The 7,500-nt window shown below is 45.9% G+C and overlaps 5 non-coding genes and 1 pseudogene across 5 annotated transcripts in view; all 6 read left to right on the forward strand.

The window, feature by feature from the left end:
• The first annotated feature begins 6,010 nt into the window (after positions 1-6,010).
• Positions 6,011-6,129, forward strand: LOC146294657 (5S ribosomal RNA). Its single transcript, XR_014753927.1, has one exon. It is a non-coding gene; the product is annotated as a 5S ribosomal RNA (ribosomal RNA).
• Positions 6,130-6,301: 172 nt separating this feature from the next.
• LOC146294658 (5S ribosomal RNA) lies at positions 6,302-6,420 on the forward strand (annotated as a pseudogene).
• Positions 6,421-6,599: 179 nt separating this feature from the next.
• On the forward strand, positions 6,600-6,718 carry LOC146294659 (5S ribosomal RNA). Its single transcript, XR_014753928.1, has one exon. It is a non-coding gene; the product is annotated as a 5S ribosomal RNA (ribosomal RNA).
• Positions 6,719-6,904: 186 nt separating this feature from the next.
• On the forward strand, positions 6,905-7,023 carry LOC146294660 (5S ribosomal RNA). Its single transcript, XR_014754021.1, has one exon. It is a non-coding gene; the product is annotated as a 5S ribosomal RNA (ribosomal RNA).
• A 178-nt stretch (positions 7,024-7,201) lies between these two features.
• LOC146294661 (5S ribosomal RNA) lies at positions 7,202-7,320 on the forward strand. The gene has a single exon (XR_014753831.1). It is a non-coding gene; the product is annotated as a 5S ribosomal RNA (ribosomal RNA).
• Positions 7,321-7,486: 166 nt separating this feature from the next.
• LOC146294662 (5S ribosomal RNA) overlaps positions 7,487-7,500 on the forward strand; it is a 119-nt gene continuing 105 nt past the window's right edge. The window contains exon 1 of the ribosomal RNA XR_014754273.1: positions 7,487-7,500. This exon is cut by the window's right edge and continues 105 nt beyond it. This is a non-coding gene — a ribosomal RNA (5S ribosomal RNA).

Here is a 7,500-nt window from a genome sequence, read left to right on the forward strand (position 1 = left end):
AGACCGCCTGGGAATACCAGGTGCTTTATGCTCTTTTGCTCATTCACTTAGAAACTGAAATGTTGCAATATGCACAAGTAGTCCTTCATGAAAGGGGCTGGAAGCTGTTTTCATTTTGACACGAGAGAGAGAGAGAGAGACCACCTTGCATTGTCAATTGCCAAATCTGTATATGGATAGGTAGCCTATGGTTGTCAACTTATTTCGTACGGCCATACCAGCCTGGCAACGCCCACTTTTGTGACAAACCAGGAAGTGAGTGCGCAGAGAGCAGGTGGAGAGTGTTTGTTCATAGTACGTTTTTGTCGTTATACGGTGTCATTTCGTTTCTTTCTTTCATTTTTTGTTCATAAATAGTTGTGTGTTAGTGTTAGTTGTCCTTCCCCCAGCAGCTGTTGCTGTTTGGGGGACTTTTTGTGGTTCTGTGTTTTATGTCGCGGACAGATAGCATGGCAACGAACATTGGACTGGAGCTAACGATGGAACAGCGCGTGGACAAAAGGAGTGAAGGAGGATTGGACAGACAAACGAAGGACAAGCAAACATCTAACGGGGCAAACGTGCCGATTGAAGGTGGACGAAAGGAGAGAGTCAAGGATGGTGAGAGAGACAAATATGGGAAGGAGTTGACTGTGGAAGTGGTGGTGGAAGGAACAGAACAAATTTCCACAATGGACTTGTGTAAGGAGGTGAAGAAGCAGTGTGGAGTGGTGCTTGGCTGTAGGACGAGAGGTGAAAGGAAATATGAGCTCACTATGAAGGACAATGACGGGAAGGTGAAGCTCATGGATGGCATCAGAGTGAGAGGGGCTCTGGTGCATGGCAGTGACATTGTAAATAATGAGATGGTGGTGTCATTCATCAATCTGCCGGTGTATCTACAGGATTGGAGAATTATAGCAAGACTGGAGGAGTGGGGAGTACAGGCCATCTCGACTGTTAGGCGTCGGGTGTGGCCTGGAACGGAGATTGTGGATGGGACGCGCTTTTTAAAGGTGCGTTTCACGGAGCAGGTCCGTTCGCTCCCATACTCCACCAAGTTTGAGACATTGAGAGGCACCGAATACTTTCGGGTGATCCATGACCGGCAGGTGAGAGTGTGTAGGCTGTGCATAAAGCCGGGGCATATTTTTAAAGACTGTCCGGATTTCACGTGTTTTAAATGTGGCAAAATCGGACATTATGCCAGGGAGTGTGCGCAGCAGAGCGGGGAGGATAAAGATGGAGAAGGGAGTGAGCGGGGAGAGGACGTCCAGACAGAGGAGCTAAACGAGGAGGACGGAGAGGTCTTGGCTGGCAAGGAGGAGGAGGGAGGCGGCGAGCTCATGACGGGACAGAGCTCGGGAGCAGAGGACGCAAGCGTGGTTGGGGGGGACGACGAGGACCAGGAAGACACCCAGGACGAGCTGGAGGACGAGATGGAGCACGAGGAAGGAGCAGAGGAGAGCATGGAGCAAGGAGCTGGCGGGAAGCAGGAGAGGGCCGGAGTGACAGCTACGATGGAGAAGCGGCGAAAAGCATTGGAGAAAAGAAGGGAGAGAGGCGAGGGCGAGCCGCGGCTGGAGGGGCTGCCACAGAGGAATAAAGTGCGGAAGAAGGTCGAGGAGGCGGTGGCGTTGAAAGGCGCAGTCAAAGGCGCGGTCATGGTGGCACAGCGACGGCGGGACGAGAGGGACGCTGAGAAGGACCAAAGACGGGGGCTGCAGAGTGGCGAACAGCTGGGTGATGGCAAGTGACAATTTTAATATGATAGGTTTAATTTATTTCTTTTTTGGTTTAGCTCTCATGACCACTGTAACATCTGTAAATGTTAATGGCCTAAGAGCCAGAAAGAAAATGAAGGAACTGGTGTATGTATATAGGAGCGACATTATGTGTATACAGGAAACAAACTGGGATGAGGACAAGGTGAAGGAAATGAGGGAGGAATGGAAAGGTGACATGTTTTATAATAATGGGGCTAGGAACGCACGGGGGGTGGCGATTTTAATTAAGAAGGATAAAGTGGAAGAGGCCAGGGAGGTGTACAGGGATGAGACAGGGCGTATTTTAGTCATAGAGTTCAGATATCGGGAGGAAGACTTTAGATTAATAAATGTCTATGTGCCAAACATAGAGTTAGATAAGAGAGGGGTACTACAGGAGTTAGAGGGATTGGTGACTGAGAGGTGCATACTAGTGGGGGACTTTAACACTAAATGCAGTAGATTAGATGTAGGAAAAGGGGTTGAATTTAGGTGGGAAATGTCAAGGGGTATTTTGCTTAATATGATGAGAGGCAAAGGATTGATAGATGTTTGGAGAAATGAGCATCCAGATATGAGGGAATTCACGAGGAGGCAGATGAGGGAAGGCGTTTTGAAACAGAGTAGGATAGATTTAGTTTTAGTACAGGGGGACATGATAGGTTATGTGGATAGTATAAGACACCAGGGAAACAGCTTTAGTGATCATGATGCAGTTAGGTTTAGAATTAAGGTAGGGCAAGAGGAGGTAGGAGGAGGATTGTGGATATTGAATGCAGGGTATATTGAGGAGGAAGAGTATGAGCAGCAGATTAGGGAGTTATTAGGTAGGGAAACAGAGAGGGTAGAAGAGTATAGGGAGGTTGATAGGGTGGATGTGAGGGTAGGGGAGAGATGGGAGGTGGTGAAGGATATGATTAAATCAATCAGTATCCGGTATAGTAGGAAAAGGAAAAGGAGGAGGGTGAAGGAAGAACAGGGATTGAGGGAAAGGCTGAGGGTGGAGTTAAACAGGGCCGAGGATGAGGAGGGGTATAGTATGGAGAGTTATTTAGAGGCAAAAATGGATTTAGACAGGTTTGAGAGGGAAAAATGTAGAGGGGCAATTCTGAGGAGTAAGGCGGTATATGCTCTGGAGGGGGAGAAATGTACCGGATATTTCTTAGGGCTGGAGAAGAGAAAGCAGAGTAGGACATACATACATGAAATTAATAATAAGGAGGGGGTGACAACAAATGACTACGTGGAGATACTGGAGAGGGTGCAGGAGTTTTATGGGGAATTGTATCAGAGAGGAGGAGTGGATGAGGGTAGCATGGAGGAGGTGTTGGATAGTATGGAAAGTGAGTTAGGGGAGGTGGATAGGGGGTGGTGTGACAGGGAAATTAATGTGGCAGAGGTGATAGAAGCGATAGGGGGTCTGACCAGTGGGAAGAGCCCGGGGAGTGATGGGATAGGGACAGAGTTCTACAAAGTGTATAAAAACGAGGTGGCACCAATTTTAGTGGGAGTTTTTAGAGGGATGGAGAGAACAGGGGTGGTGCAGAGTAGAATGGTAGAGGGGGTAATCACTATATTGTACAAGAAGGGAAGTAAATTAGATCTGGGGAACTATAGGCCAATTAGTTTATTGAATGTAGACTATAAAATACTGACCAAAGTGTTGGCGAATAGGATGAAGAGGGTCATAGGGGGGATAGTGCAGCCAACACAAAGTTATAGTGTGCCAGGTAGGGATATAGCAGACACGATAGGGACAGTTAGGGACGTGATAGAATACTTGAAGAGAGATAAGATAGGGGGAGTTGTACTAGGGCTAGACTGGAATAAAGCATTTGATAGGGTAGAGCATGAGTTTTTGTACAGGGTATTGGGGAAGGTGGGGTTTGGAGACAGAATGGTGGGTTGGGTGAGGAGGTTATATGGGAGTGCCAGGAGCTGTGTAAAGGTGAATGGAGTGTTGACCGATAGATTTGAGGTGGGGAGGTCTGTGAGGCAGGGATGTCCTCTATCTGCACTATTATATGCCATCTGTGCAGAGCCTCTGGCCACACTGATTAAGAGGGATCAAGGGGTGACAGGGATTGGGCTGCCATATGGAGGGAGATGTGTAGTCAATCAGTATGCTGATGATACCACAATCACGGTGAGGGATGGGGAAAGTGTGAAAAGGGTGTTACAGCTGGTGGAGAAATATGGACAAGCGTCAGGGGCAAGGATTAATAAAGACAAGTCGGAAATAATGTATATAGGACGGGTGGAGAGAGAAGAAGTGGGGTTAAGGGTGGAGGATAAATATATCAAGGTCTTGGGTGTGCATTTAGGAGTGGACAGTCAGGAGGCGAGGGATGTGACTTGGACAGGGGTGATCAATAAAATAAGAACTGTATGTGCATCGTGGAGGGGGAGAAAACTGAAACTGAAAGGGAAAGTCATTGTGGTAAATAGTTTGCTACTATCAGTGTGTGTTTATGTGATGAACGTCATTGACATGCCAGAGTGGGTTGTGAAAGCTCTGAATAAAATAGTGTGTGATTTCATGTGGGAAGGGAAAGGTGTTAAAATTGCAAAGAGCACTCTGGTGGGGAAATGGTGGGTGGGAGGTCTGAACTTAGTGGATTTGGAAACAAAGAAGACTGCACTGAGGATAAAAACTGTAAGAAAATATATGGTGGGACAATGGGACTATGGGTGGAAGGAGTTTTTAAGGAAATATGTTGATGATGTTGGAGGGATGGGGGACAGTGCTTGGTACATGGGGTTCAAGCAGTCAATGACGGTTGGAATACCGGAGATATACAGGGAGGTGCTGGAGGCTTGGAGACGGTTTCTGCCAAAGGTGGAATATGATTGTGAGACTTTAACTGGGATTGTGAATCTGCCTCTGTTTTTAAATGAGAAGATCAAGTGGAACCAAAAAACTTTGTATGAGCCCAAGTTCTTCTTAGGAGGCATAAAGCAAGTGAAGGACATTGTTTATGAGGCCATCCCGGGATTTCTCAGAGGGAACTGTATATATGACACGGTGTGTGAGAGGGAGGGAATGGAGAGCAGAGAGGAAGTTTGCAAAATATATGAAAAAATCAAGTCAAGCATACCTTTGGAATGGGCCACTCTCTTGCAAACACAATGTATGTTTCATAGGGATGACTGTATGCCGGTGATGTATGTAATGGAGGATGGCGAGAAATGTATGATGGACAGTATGAGTGTAAAGAAAATATATGGATGGTTAATTGGTAATATGTTCAAGGAGCCAGCGGCGGAAAAGGTGTGGAGTAGAGTTTTTGTGGATATGGATGTGAAGAAAATCTGGTCAAACTTAAACATAAAATATAACACCATTGAATGCGAAAATAATGACTTTCTGATAAGACACAACAGGGTATACACAAATGTGGTGCTACATGTTATTAATAATGAGGTGAATGTAATGTGTGATGTGTGTGATGGTGGTCATGAGAGCTTTTTACATTATTTTTTGGATTGTGTTGATTTGGTTGATTTCTTTGTTTTCATCAAGGCCTTGTTGGTGGAGAACTGGAGTTGGGATTTGGACTTGGAGGATGGGTGGAGGCCTTTGTTTTTGTTTGGGGTGTTTGCTAAGAGCAAAAAAGCTAATCTGTGTTTAATTAACTTTGTTTTAAGTCACGCCAGATATGCTGTGGTGCTACGACGGAACTTTGCCCACTTTGAAGGGCGCAAGGTCAAGATAAAACCCTTGTTTAAAACACTCATGAAAAGAAGCATTGGACTTCTTTGGACTTATGGTGGAGTGGACGTAAAATCCTTCTTTGTGCAGGGGAATACATTGATTACTGAAGGAGAAGGGGGACAACTGGTATTCAATTGGTGACGGAGGGGTTTGCTTTTGTAAATAATGTTCCGTTGGGTATTGGTGGTGTATATTGTGTGTGATTATGCTTATGTGAATTTCAGTATGTCTTGTAAACTTGTGAATTGAAAAAACACTAATAAAAAGATTTTAAAAAAAAGGCAACGCCCGATCTCGTCTGATCTCGGAAGCTAAGCAGGGTTGGGCCTGGTTAGTACTTGGATGGGAGACCGCCTGGGAATACCAGGTGCTGTATGCTCTTTTGCTCATTCACTTAGAAACTGAAATGTTGCAATATGCACAAGTAGTCCTTCATGAAAGGGGCTGGAAGCTGTTTTCATTTTGACACGAGAGAGAGAGAGAGAGACCACCTTGCATTGTCAATTGCCAAATCTGTATATGGTTAAGTAGCCTATGGTTGTCAATTATTTCGTACGGCAATACCAGCCTGGCAACGCCCGATCTCGTCTGATCTCGGAAGCTAAGCAGGGTTGGGCCTGGTTAGTACTTGGATGGGAGACCGCCTGGGAATACCAGGTGCTGTATGCTCTTTTGCTCATTCACTTAGAAACTGAAATGTTGCAATATGCACAAGTAGTCCTTCATGAAAGGGGCTGGAAGCTGTTTTCATTTTGACACGAGAGAGAGAGAGAGAGACCACCTTGCATTGTCAATTGCCAAATCTGTATATGGATAAGTAGCCTATGGTTGTCAACTTATTTTGTACGGCCATACCAGCCTCGCAACGCCAGATCTCGTTTGATCTCGGAAGCTAAGCAGGGTCGGGCCTGGTTAGTACTTGGATGGGAGACCGCCTGGGAATACCAGGTGCTGTATGCTCTTTTGCTCATTCACTTAGAAACTGAAATGTTGCAATATGCACAAGTAGTCCTTCATGAAAGGGGCTGGAAGCTGTTTTCATTTTGACACGAGAGAGAGAGAGAGAGAGAGAGAGACCACCTTGCATTGTCAATTGCCAAATCTGTATATGGTTAAGTAGCCTATGGTTGTCAATTATTTCGTACGGCAATACCAGCCTGGCAACGCCCGATCTCGTCTGATCTCGGAAGCTAAGCAGGGTTGGGCCTGGTTAGTACTTGGATGGGAGACCGCCTGGGAATACCAGGTGCTGTATGCTCTTTTGCTCATTCACTTAGAAACTGAAATGTTGCAATATGCACAAGTAGTCCTTCATGAAAGGGGCTGGAAGCTGTTTTCATTTTGACACGAGAGAGAGAGAGAGAGAGAGAGAGAGAGAGACCACCTTGCATTGTCAATTGCCAAATCTGTATATGGATAAGTAGCCTATGGTTGTCAACTTATTTAGTACGGCCATACCAGCCTGGCAACGCCCGATCTCGTCTGATCTCGGAAGCTAAGCAGGGTTGGGCCTGGTTAGTACTTGGATGGGAGACCGCCTGGGAATACCAGGTGCTGTATGCTCTTTTGCTCATTCACTTAGAAACTGAAATGTTGCAATATGCACAAGTAGTCCTTCATGAAAGGGGCTGGAAGCTGTTTTCATTTTGACACGAGAGAGAGAGAGAGAGAGAGAGACAACCTTGCATAGTCAATTGCCAAATCTGTATATGGATTAGTAGCCTATGGTTGTCAACTTATTTCGTACAGCCATACCAGCCTGGCAACGCCCGATCTCGTCTGATCTCGGAAGCTAAGCAGGGTTGGGCCTGGTTAGTACTTGGATGGGAGACCGCCTGGGAATACCAGGTGCTGTATGCTCTTTTGCTCATTCACTTAGAAACTGAAATGTTGCAATATGCACAAGTAGTCCTTCATGAAAGGGGCTGGAAGCTGTTTTCATTTTGACACGAGAGAGAGAGACCACCTTGCATTGTCAATTGCCAAATCTGTATACGGATAAGTAGCCTATGGTTGTCAACTTATTTCGTACGGCCATAC

This window comes from Hypomesus nipponensis, chromosome 4 (assembly GCF_054491055.1).
Source record: "Hypomesus nipponensis isolate SF chromosome 4, ASM5449105v1, whole genome shotgun sequence".
In the NCBI taxonomy this organism is placed as follows: Eukaryota; Metazoa; Chordata; class Actinopteri; order Osmeriformes; family Osmeridae; genus Hypomesus; species Hypomesus nipponensis.